Here is a 14,315-nt window from a genome sequence, read left to right as displayed (position 1 = left end):
ATTTAAGATCTAACCTTCATAAACAATTAGAAATATAATTGAGTTCATATTAAATGAATTTATATAATTTTTACAAAATTTCCCTAGCATTTTACCTTTTATGCAATTTAGTCCCTAAGTCTAAACTTGCAATTTAACTGTTTTCAACCAAATTCAAGCTTAGCCAAATTGTTTGGGACCCTATTACATCCTATATTTACTTTTATTTCACATCAAGTCCTCGTAATTTTATCACTTTAACATTTTAGTCCAAAAACATTAAAATTACCAAAAATTACTTTACAATACAGTCCTATTTGAAAACCAAGCTTAATAATTTACCATAAAAATTCAAGAATATCCAAAACTCATCAGTGGCATAATCCATAATCTTTAACTGTAACACCCCTAACCCATATCCGTCGCCAGACTAGGGTTACGAGGCATTAATGATCAAACGCAACTCAAAATAGATAATTAAACAATTTATACTTCGTAAATCAATCATATGAATACTCTCACCTTATTTAAAATTTCAAATTATTAACCTAAAATACATATAATATACTGAGCATATATGTAACACCCCTACCCGTACTTGAGACCGGGACAAGGTACGGGGCATTACCGTACACAAACATGACATTTTCAAAAAATCACGGCTATAAAATTTCGTTCCAAATTAAAACCAATCAAACACATTCATAGTGTCATTATAGGCTTACGAGACCCAAAACATACATTAAGAATGGTCCGGGACTAAATCGAGAACTTAAAAAAATCTTAGGAAAATTTTTAGGTTTAAGCCTCAGACACCCGTGTGCTTGGGACATGCCTGTGTCCCTTACCCATGTGGAATTAATTAAATTTTTTTTCTATTTCGAACCTACAGGGGTTTTCACACGGCCGAGCACACACCCGTGTCCTTGGTTCGTGTCCCTCACACGACTTGGACACGTCTATGTAGTCGCTCGTGTCCAAAAACCTAGACATTCTGTTTATGATGCCATCACTCGTTTTGAGGTACACGCCTGTGTGCTATGCCGTGTCCTCCACACGGTTGAGACATACGACCGTGTCTATACCCATGTGTTTACTACCATGCAAACTGACTTAAAATTTTAAGTGCAGGGGACACACGGCCAAACAACACGCCCATAGGGGCTGACCGTGTGTCGCACATGGTCTAGACACATGCCCGTGTGTCTACCCGTGTGGACCTTTTTAGGGCTATTTTCCAAGCCTTTGGTCACCCTCTAACATCCATACACACTTAAAGATTTCAAGGGTATTTAACATGGCCTAATTATACTCTTAAGCAAACTTAGCATAACTCATTTCACATTAACCTCATCTCATCTATTTAGTACATGCTAAATTATCCTTTTTCTATTAAGGATTACCATATCATCAAACATATTTAGACTTGGCCCATATTATAACTCATTTCCAATTATGACCTAGCCATTTCCAAGTAATTTGGCCACTTTCCACATGTCCATGCATGAAATACCACATTTAACTATCTAATGAACATTTAAACACCAACATGCACAATTAATAGGTTACAACTTACATAAAAATGAGCCATGTCTTGTAACATCCCTTACCCATGTCTGACGCTGGAACAAGGTACGAGGCATTACCCGACTTAAACATACACATTCATGCAAAAATCGAGCCATAAAATATCTTCTAGTTCAAAACTTTTCAAACACATGCATGTTGTCCTTTATTTGGGTCTACGAAGCCCAAAACATTCATCAGAATCTATTCGGACTAAATTGAGAACTTTGAGAAGTCTCAGGAAAACTGAGAAAGTTTTCCCATGAAATAGAGTCACATGCCCGTATGGACATAGGGACACGCCCGTGTGCCTTTGGCACGCCCGTGTCCTCAGGCCGTGTAATTCTTTGTTTATGACATCAGCATGCACATCGAACCACACGGCCGAGCCATACGCCCGTGTCTCCAGGCCGTGTCCCTCACACGGTTGAGACACACGGCTGTGTCTCAGCCCGTGTGGCCAACACTAAGGCTATTTTCCAAGCCTTCATGTTACCCATAATCTCTTACAACCTTATGCAGATCAAAATTGCAAATCATGGCATCATTTTAGTGATTGAACACTCTTTATTAAGACATATCCTTAACATTAACATGTCCTCTTACAAGTAATGCATCTACTTATGCAATACCAAGTCTAGATTCCTTATTTCACATTCATAAGACTTGTCATTTTGATGACCACTTTTACCATTATACTATGGTTACCAACTTATCCATCAAGCACTCAAGTTCAATCATTATCACGTTGTGTTTATAACGTGCAATTACTACATGGCTATGATCACCTCAATTGGTCATAGAGCATACATCCAACACACATGTCATATTACTAACCATGCATGGAAAACAAACATAATCACCTTATAAACATTAGACATGACATGAATAGCTAGGCTTACAAGCCAAAATCAATATGAGCCACATCTCATGGCTATATACATATAATTCAATATAAGCCAACACATTTGGCCAAAGCAAAATAATACATGTCAATCAACTAGATCCCTATACATGCCACTCACTTGAAATTTCTAATATATGCTTCATTATTCCAAAGGTAGCGACTTGATAGTGTGATGCCGTCTCCGACGATCTCCAACCCCGAGCTAACTTGAAAACACTAAAGGAAAGGAAGGAAAGGGAGTAAGCTTTATAGCTTAGTAAGACCGTATGAAAATAATAAGCAATTTATCAACTTGCTTCTCATGGTAGTACAACTTTATTTGCATTTTTACTTATGTTCCAGTCAAGCTGATTTTTCGAGTCACACACTAAATTATTTATATCTGGAGCTACGGAACTCCAAATTAAGTTCAACTAATTTTCTCTTAAACTAGACTTACATATCTTCTTACCATAAAATTTTTAGAATTTTTGGTTCAGCCAATTAGTACAGTTTATTCCTTAAAGTTACCTTTTTTCGCTATCTAACAGTTCTGACCCCTCTTTACTAAAAATTAATTATCTCATAATACGAGACTCGGATGATGTTCCCATCTATTGAATTCTAAGCATATAAATTATAACTCATAACTATTTTTGTACAATTTTCAATAATTTTCTCAAATTAGAACAGGGGATTTCGAAGTCATTCTGACTCTGTCTCACAACAATTAAATATTTCAAAATATGAAACTTTTTTTCTTACACCATTTCTTCTATGTGAATTTAGACTCATAAGGCTTTAATTTCATATTTTATTCAGCCTCTAACTCAATTTCCACAATTTTTGGTGGATTTTTAAAGTCAAACTATGGCTGCTGTCCAAAACTGTTTTAGTGTAAATTAACGATACTACGTTTATTACACCATATTAATTCATTTTCACCACATTGGTAAGGTTACATATTCATACATCATAAGTATAGACCTATAATCACAAGGACATCACAAAATCATTCTCATAAGCATGAATTACCTATTTACATCTTCACTAAATGTGCATCATCCTTTCTCATGAGCTTGGCATACATACCTGTGTTACTCAACATGCTCATATTCATTCCTTACTAATCATATAACATGAATTGAATTCACATCTCATCAATTTCATGTAAGTACCTGTACCATTCACAATATGGTCATAACCTTTCTCATTTAGCTTAAACCGTAACTCTCACCGTTGAACCATTCGGAAAGCTATCGAATATTCACTAAGCCTCAAACATAAGGAATAATGCCAATGCCATGTCCCAGATATGGTCTTACACTGGCTCATCCATCAAGTCAATGCCATGTCCCAAACATGGTCTTACACTGACCATGGAAATCGAGGCCGACGCCATGTCCCAGACATGATCTTACACTAGCTCTCGTCTCATAGCCGATGCCATGTCCCAAACATGGTCTTACACTGGCTCTCATAATATGGCCGATGCATGTCCCAAACATGTCTTACACTGGCACACAAATAACCCGAATGTCATGGCATGAATATCAGAATTGTTTCTTAAGGTTCAAACGAGAATTCTACTATCTCAATATTCATCATACATAATCATTTCCACAACCAAGCAATTCATGCTTTATAAATTTAAACACATATAATAACAATGTAGTTGTATTATTTACATACAACTTACTCGTTTCAATGGAATATCATATTCCATCAAATCTCCAAGCATTCAATCAACACATAAATGTTATTTTCATTTGACATCACTTTCTCATATACAATATCATCAACATAAACTTTAACACAATCATGGAAAGATAGATTTTCAAGTATAATAACAATGGCATAAATATCATGCTCATTTAATCACACGGACTTACCTCAAATGCAATTTCGGCTAATTATTCTCTTTTTGTCTCTAACCACGCACTTTCTCTATTTAAGCCCAAATATCGATTTTCTTGATCTAACATGATGAAATTCACTCATTTAATCACTAAATAAATTTGGAAAATCAAAATTCACATTTTTGGAAAAATGACCATTTTGCCCCTAGACTTTCACAAAATGACCATTTTACCCTTAGGCTCAGAAATAAATTTTTATCGAATTTCCTTATTAGCCAAGCCTAACCAACCAATTATTACTCTTATGATAACCCCAAATTTCCACTATTTCACACAATTACAACCTATTTTATAACTTTTACAAAATAATTCTTTTAGTTGTTTTCCATGAAAATCCTTTCAAAAAAGTTATTTATTATACAACCAAGACTCATTTTCTTTCATAAAAATTCAGCAAAGAACATAAATCTTTTCATGACAAATCCCTAGACTATCAACCATTTCACAAATAGTCCCCCTATTAGCTAGTTCATGCTACAAAGGTTCCAAAAGTACAAAAATTATCAAAAATAGGCATCTAAATCACTTACTTGTAAGGGATATAAGTTGCTGAAATTTTTGAGCTTTCAAAACCCCCTATTTGCTGGTATTTTCGGTAAGGAAGAAGGAAGATGAGAAGATGACAACAATTTTTTCTTTTTGTTTTATTTTATTACCAAAAAAGTCACCTAATGCACACCGACTTTGACTTTTCAACCTTTTTTGTCTCCTTGATCAGCCACTAACATATTTATGGTCTATTTACTTAATAAAGACCCTAATTTAATGTTCTATAACTATTTGACACCTTTAGCTAGCAAAACAAAACTTTTTCCCTTTACGCTATTTAGTCTTTTTTCGCAATTAAGCATGAAATCGATAAAATTATTTCATCAAAATTTTCATGCACTCATATGACAATGCTATAACACATAAAATATCATTAAAATAATTTCTCTGGCCCTAGAATAGTGATTTCAAAACCATTGTTCCGACTAGGCCCAAAATCGGGTTGTTACATGTCTTTTGGCCATATACAAAATGAATACGTATATCATTCAAGCCCTTACATTGGATAACCAATGACACATATAACAAAATAACAAAAAACCTATACATGCCATTGTAACAAAGTAAAAGTATCTATATACCAAAGCAAGATAAACTGATAGTGTTGACAATACACCAATTGTCTTCCAATCTTCATGAGTCCACGAGCTCTGTTAAACAAGAAAAAGGAAAGGGGATAAGCATTAACATGCTTAGTAAGTTCGGATAATAGGAAAGTAGACTTATTGTTTAGTTTGCATACAACCATAAAAGATATTCATGCCAAACATGCATAGTATAAATTCCCTATCACATACACTTAACCATCAAGTTAGTTCCTTCTCAAGCAATATAGCATTAATCTTGGTGAGCTCATCAATTAAAACATTTCCATTCTCGTGTCTTATTACAGTCCCGTTGAATTTCTCGAAAATCTCGATGGGTATCCCATTTACCATCAAGTCATGCTAGTGACTATTTTTAATATACACTCTTGTGAATCTCACTCTTACAGCAGAATTACCAATCTAGGTTAAATCCCTCATAACATAAATTTAATGAGTATTGTCGGGATTACCATTCCATACTAAATCCTTCATAACATAAATTTAAGGAGTATTGTCGAGATTACCATTCCAGGCTAAATCCCTCATAGCATAAATTCAAGGAGTATTATCGGGATTACCATTCCAGGCTAAATCCTTTACAATGAAAATTACTCCAAAACGTTTGGATCTGAAATGCCAATCCAGGCTAATTTCAGTCCTTAATCATGTTACCCATCCGGGCTAAATCCACAATGCACATATATTCATTGGGAGGTTTGATCGCTTAAGGAACACCCGTCCGGGTTGGATCCTTACTATGTTGAAGGGCTGGATCCTTACTATGTTGAGATTATCGGATTACCCGTCTGGGCTAAATCCCATTCTGCAACACATGCAAGATCTCATGTCATGTAAATAAGAATTTACCCATCGAATCTCCTTTTTTCATTCAACTGGGACAATTGTCATCTTTTTCATTTTACACTACCACATTTCATGGATTGTCATGCAATTAATATCTAAACTAAAATACATTTAAGAATATACATTTTCAAGTATATTTAAAGTTTACTTCGAGTTACACGAACTTACCTGGTAATTACTTCAGTTTCTTATTTCGGTTATTCCGAAACCTTTCGTTTTCCACGGCCGACCTCCGACATTGGTTTTTCGGGGTCTATATCAGTAAAAATAAATTATTAATACCTCATACTATTCATTTCGGACCTAAATTTTAGCCCCAGGCAAAATGACCATTTTGCCCCCAACATTTCACATTTTTATAAATTAGTCCCTAGGCTCATATAATGGAATGCATGAAATTCCTTAGTTACCTATGCCTAGCCGAATGTATCCTAAGCTCATACCAGCCCATATTTTTCTTTATTTCACATTTCTACCACATTTTATACTTTTTACAAAATGGTCCTTTAGCCCATTTCCATGAAAATCTACCTAGTAAAAGTTGTTTACCATCCTTTAAACTCTCATATTCCTCCATAAATCATTAAAACACAAGCATCTTATAGATGGGTAAATTTTCAAACATGAACCCTAGCTTGAGATATGGGTAGAAATGGGTAGAGCATGTTACAAGGATCTCAAAATTACAAAGAACATTAAAAACGGGGCTAGGGAGCACTTACTATTGAGCTTGAAATGTTGAAAACCCTAGCTTATGGAGCTTTAGGAATTTCTGCGACTATTGGGAAGAAGATGGCTGATTTTGGCTTTCTTTTTCCCTTTTTATTAAGTTTATTACCAAATGACCAAAATGCCCTTCCTAACAAAACTTCAAAATTTTTCTATGCATGCCCATTTTCGTCCAAAAACTTAAAAATTGGGTAAATTGCTATTTGAGACCTTCTAATTTATACTTCACAGCAATTTCATGCAAATTGCTTCTAGAACCCAAGTTTTGCAATTTATTCAATTTGGTCCGTAATTTCCAATTGGACACCTTATACTTAGAATTTCTTCATGAAACTTTAACACTTTAGAGTAATTATTTTAACATCGGATTTGTGGTCCCGAAACCACCATTCCGACTAGGCCCCATTTCATGATGTTACAATATATCAACCAACTCACTTATTATCTGAGGATTTGTGGTCCCGAAACCACCATTCCGACTAGGCCCCATTTCATGATGTTACAATATATCAACCAACTCACTTATTATCTGAGTATCAAAACAATTTTGTAGCTAATGTTTATGTACACTTTAACAACAAATTGTGCATGCTCCATAATTACCAACAATCAACTCATATTGTTATTTATTAACTATGGTATTCAAAATTATAACTATGAATCAAACAAGTTACCTTATTTAATTAATCAGTATCATTACACTCAAATAATTCATGTCATATCTGTACAAATTAATAACCCAAATTCATAAGCAAAACCAACATTACCAAAGGTTATATATAGAACCCATTTCATTTCTTTATCTATACGGCTAACACAATTCATTTGTACATATTCATAAGCTTACAAATAACTAACGAATTTATATAGCCATACATATATACATTCCAACCATAATTTAAGCGCATATATATACATGAAAAAAACATATAAGAGCTCAACTAGCATATCATGATCAAATACGAAAGCACGCATATCCTTTAGCCATTAATCCAATCTCCTTATATAAATCTAAGTCCCAATATGTCCGACTTGTCATAACAACAAATCAAGTATCATACCTGATATATCTTATCTCAATTAACAACCATTATATACCATATGATCGAAACACATAACAAACTTCACAAACATCATATATCTTGGATACACTCTCAATATGAGCTTAAACCAATACCAAATATACATCATAACCAATTCATTCTTACCACATCCGAAATCATCAACCAACCTCAATACACAAACACATATCACAAATTCTAATCATCCATGGCACATAGCATAATAACCAAGATGGACTTAAACCATAATTAAACTAAAACCGAACTCAAGCATAGAAGTTAAGCCATTTTCGAATGGCTCAAATTATATATAGACCGAAGTACAACATTTCAAAAGTATAATCTAGCCTATACATGCCATAGGCTCGAAAATTCAGCTTATAAAATACTGAAGATGGTTGATAGTGTGATAGACTTTGATGATGATCCCCGAGCTCGTAACTCGACTCCAAAATCTATAAAACAGAGGCAAACACGAACACTTACAATAAGCTAACATAACTTAGTAAGTCATAAGCAAATAAACAACCCAATGATATAATCAACTCAAATAAACTAAACAAATTATATTATCATTACCACAATTAATCTCAAACTTACAAATTCCATAAATAATACATTTTCATACATAAATTCTACATTGGCTGAATGCTCATATAATTAGAATAACGAATTATTATTCAACTTTCAAAACCAAAATGTCATTATATAACCAAATATACATACACCCATATGCACAAGCTCAATATTCATAATATAACATCATGTACATATACTACTTATGTGGCCGAATATACATGGTCATATATGCACATATTTAAGAATCAATTCCATAATTTTCATATCATATATTCACAAAGCCGAATGCACTTACCATGTTCACATACATTTTTCCTTTACTTCATACAAGACTTACAACAAATATCAAGTAACTTACTTACCTTATTTCAAGTAGGAAATAAACTAATTCATACCTGATCATTTTAGCTCAATTTACATATTCGATCACACTTATCACTGCTCGATGAACCATTCGGAATTGGATAGGACACTCAGATAATCACACATATCGTACAATGCCAACGTCCTAGACGTGGTCTTACATGTAATCACATATCGATGCCACTGTCCCAGAAAGGGTCTTACTCGCACACATATATTAGAGTCACATATCGATGCCACCGTATAAAACGTGGTCTTACTCGCACACAGATATCGATGCCATGGTCTTACTCGCACATCACATATCGAAATCCTATGTCATGACATATGTATCGTAGTTATTCCTAAGGTTCATACGGGGCTTTCTGACGTCGTAACTCGGTCGAAATGAATTCATAAACATTTCTGCCAAGCTTATTCAGATTAGGCTAATACATATATATGCTTACATATTCCAATTCAGCATATATAATTCATATTTAATTAAAACTAAGTACGTCTATTTGCTTATAAACTTACCTCAGACGATGAAAAACGGAACGGGACGGCTAGTCGACGACTTTAGTTTTCCCCCTATCCAAATCTGATTTTCTCTTTTCTTGATCTAAATTAATATAAATTAAACTTATTTAATCAAATATTCAATCAAATTCATCCAAAAACACATAAATGGGAAATTTACCATTTTCCCCTAACTTTTACACTTTTTACAATTTAGTCCAAATTGCACAAAACACAAAACATGCAAAATCTCAACATACCCATGTTAGGCCGAATGGTCCTAGTGTTCATACAAGTCCATATATTTCATTTTTTTTCACATTTTAGTCCCTCAAATTATTATTTTTGCAATTTAGTCCTAATAATCAAAATCATCAGAAACTCCAATACAAAACATGTTAATCCAAAACATATCTTTCATATTTCATCATCAAACAACAAAAATCACAAGCTTTCAACAATGGCATAACTCAAAATAGTCATCAATACCAAGAAGTCAAGCATGGGTTTTGTAGATAACTTAGCAACGATCTCAAAAACGTAAAAATTATAAAAAACCAAGCTAGTTACATACCTTGATTGAACTTCCAAAGTGTCGAATATCCTTGCTTCTTTTTCTTTTCTTTCTTTATGTATTTCGATCATAAAACAAGAATATGAACATTGATTTTTAATTATATGTTTTATTATAACATATTGTTACATAAATTACATATTTAACATTTGACATATAATAAAATCATGTTCATTAAGGTTACTACTGTCCTTAGCTTATAAATATGGTTTATATACAACATACATACATCATGAAATAAAACCATCATCAATTTGGCCCTTTTTAGAAATAACCACCAAATTTTCATTTTACGCGATTAAGTTCTGTTATTTAATCAGACACTCAAACGACAAAATTAAAGCACAAAAGTTTCATACAAATAAATTTGCACATAATAAACACAGAAAATAATTTTAAAATATTTTTTTGACCTGGATTCGTGGTCCCGAAACCACCGTTCCGATTAGGGTTCAAATCGAGCTGTTACAACTCTCCCCCCTTAGGGATTTTCGTCCCTGAAAATCTTATCGGTGAATAGGTTTGGATAATGCTCTCTCATTGCATCTTCTGGCTCCCAAGTTGTTTCCTCAACTCCGTGTTTATGCCACAGTACCTTAACTAAGGAAATTTTCTTATTTCGCAATTCTTTAACCTCGTGAGCCAGAATGCGAATTGGTTCTTCCTCATGTGTCATATCGGACTTAATCTCAACCTTTGATAGACTAATCATATGTAACAGCTTAATTTTGACCATAATTGGAATGGTGGTTTCGGGACCACGAATCCAAGTAAGAAAAATAATTAAATATTATTTTTCGTGTTCTGAATACGTAAAATAGTTGTGTGAAAAATTTCGTTTTAAAATTTCATTGTTTGAGTATCTGATCCGATAAATAGGACTTAATCGCGTAAAGCGAATACTTTTTGGTTGATTGTGTAATGGTCAAATTATGAATGTTTAATTTTAGGGAGTGGTTAAGTTGCAATTGTGCCATTTAGTTTAGTGTGGGACGACATTAGCTATTGAAAACAATTAAATTAATTGATATTTATATGGCATATTAGTTAATGGTTAAATAAATGAATTTATATTAAAATAAAACAGAAAGCCACTTTGCATGTTCATCTTCAAGCCGTGATTAACAAAGAAAAAAAGAAGAAGAAAGAAACAAGCTTCATATATTCGGTCATTTCCAAAGCAAATTAGGGTGAGTTTTCAACTTAGTTTTCATTAAATTTTGTGATTTTGAGTTGGTTGTTAAGTTACATTTAAAGCCCAAGTGTCAATTTTTGAATTGATCGCTATATGTTCGTTCGACCATGAAGGGATGTTGTTAGATTTTGTTTTGGAAGTTAGAAATTTAAAGTATGTGTGGTGGATGAACGTCTTTTAGGTTGTGATTTTAATTGTTTTTGTGATTTAAGTCTAAATTGTGAATTATTTTGTTTTAGAAGGGTTAATGTAAAAATTTCGTAATTATATGATTTTATTTGTTTAGTAAGTTAAATGGATAAATTGATTAAATGAGTTCAATTTATCTTTAAATTAAGCTCAAGATCAAAAAAGGCCTAACTTGGATCGGGGAAAAGCGAGGCTAGCTGAGTAGCCAAAACGATCGTACGAAATTATCGAGGTAAGTTCTTAAGTCACAAAATGAACTTGATTATAAGTAGAAATAAATTTAATTGTTGAATCGAAAAATATGATGTCATATAAGCAAATGTCGAATGAAGATTGAAGGATAATTTGTTCAAATGATAGTTTTATAAGTTGTTGATTGTGGCTTAAATCTTTGAACTTTCTGTCTATGTTAATTATGTTAGCCGAATGTATAAGACATTAAGGAAACATATTGGTTGTGGTTCATTGATGTTTTGGGGTATGTAAGAGTATCAAAATTTGCATGAACAAATGAGTAATATAATGTGATATCTAAGTGGTTGTATGAATTACATGTTTGAGCTATACAGGCTCGTGCCTAGCAGGCCTATGGCCGGTGAAAAATAAATTAGGCTAATGGCCTAATAAGTTACTACTATGGAATGTATTCGGGCTTATGCCTAGCAAGCATATTGCTGGTGAACATATATCAGACTTTGGTCTAGCAGGCCTTGTGCAGGTGTGAGATTCAAGTTTATACCTAGCAGGTTGATACCGGTGAATTAAATTCAATTTGATGAGGAATTTAAGTAAGTAAAAATTCGACCCTATGGCTTTATATGTGTTCAGTCACATTGTAGTTTATAAAAGGTGTTACTTTGGATATGGATCATTTAGTCATGATGATATGAAAAATGTGATGTTTATTTGAATTCGTATATTTGCTCGTATAGGTGAAAATCTATATGTGATGCAAAAGTCTTTCTTCTTAATGTTTGGCTATTTATGTGTATGCAAAAGGTGACATAGCGTAAGTATTGACAAATTTAGGAGTTGAATATTTGACTACAGATGCATAAGGGAGTGATTTGTTAAGCTATCTTTCGCATTGATGGAAAATGGTTATGAATTATAAAAATATTTGGCCAATTGAGGTATATGCATAATCTATGAAATGAAGTTATGTGTTATAAGAGATATTCGTTAATAGTATAGCTTTGAGGATAATTAAGTTGAGTATTGAGATATGGGACTTGTGACATTTGTTCTATTTAAATTATGTGAGTTGTTTATTCGGTATTATATTGATTATAGAGTTGGACTTTGAACGAAGATTCTAGATGCAAGAACGAATTGGGTAAATGAATGGAAATCACATTCGGCAAGGACAGAACAATTTCTAATAATCCAATTTCAATTCTTATATCTATCATTTATTCAAACTTAGTACAAAACATAGCTTAAGGACTTACTAAGCATATGAAATGCTTACTTTAAATTTTATGTTTCTCTGTTTTATAGATTCTTGAAATCAGTTGAAAGCTCGGGAATCGTCAGCATCTCGTCACACTATCGACTAATTTGGTATTTTATGTTTTAAGCTAAACTTATGGCATGTATAGGCTAAATAACATTTTGAGATGTTATATTTTGTTCCAGTACTTGTAAAAAGCCATGCGAATATGGCTTGTCTATTTAGTTAAATGCGATTTCAGGTTTTGATCACTTTTATGGATGTTATAATTTTGGAGTTGGATGTTTAATCTATGTCTTATTTTTAAAACGAGAATCTAATTATACATGTTCTTATGTATTTAGCCGGATAGATGGTTATTGAATAGGTTTTGGTTGCGTATCTCGTTACTTTAGATTTAGTTGGTGCATTAATGCAATAGTTAAAACTAGTTGCAATGTATTATGCATATATGTTATTTGTAGTGTAGTTATGCAAGATGAATTATGTTTTATACTTTGATATATATATCTATGAAACGATTATGTGTATAGAATGATTGAATATAGATGAAATGAACCTTAGTATTGAGCACTAATTGCATTCGGCTAAACTCGTGTAATTGATCCAAATGATAAATTTGATTAAGTGGTTTTTTGAACAGATGCTTTTATATGTAAAAGAGTTAGAGAAGGTTATATTTCTATTAAATGAGTTCTTATGGTGGCTTTTAAGTTGTGAACTGTTCGGTAATACCCTGTAACCCTTCCGATGACGGTTACAGGTTCGGGTGTTACATCACATGTGAGGGATCCGATCGATATCTACGAAGCATCGAAACATGGAATACATTATGGATCTTTCCTAGCTCAGGTGGCAACAGCAATCTATAAGCAGCTGGCCCAATACGCTCTATAATCTCATACGGTCCAATAAATCTCGGACTCAATTTGCCTTTACGACCGAATCTGAGTATTTTCTTCCACGATGAAACTTTCAAAAATACTTTGTCTCGATAAGAAACTCTATATCTTTTCATTTCAAGTCCGCAAACGATTTTTGACAATCCGATGTTGTTTTTAAACTTTCATGGATTACTTTCACTTTCTATTTAGCCTCTCTGATTAAATTGACCCTGTGTATCTTGTTTTCACTGAGCTCGATCCAATATAATGGTGTACGTTATTTACTACCGCACAAAGCCTCGTAAGGTGCCATTTTGATATCGATTGAAAGTTATTATTATACACAAATTCAATCAAAGGTAAGTATCGTTCCCACGTACCTTCGAACTCAAGAATGTAACATATCAACATATCCTAAAGTATCTAAATGATTCGTT

This window comes from Gossypium hirsutum, chromosome A12 (genome assembly GCF_007990345.1).
Source record: "Gossypium hirsutum isolate 1008001.06 chromosome A12, Gossypium_hirsutum_v2.1, whole genome shotgun sequence".
NCBI lineage: Eukaryota > Viridiplantae > Streptophyta > Magnoliopsida > Malvales > Malvaceae > Gossypium > Gossypium hirsutum.
Note: the sequence above shows the minus strand (reverse complement) of the source record.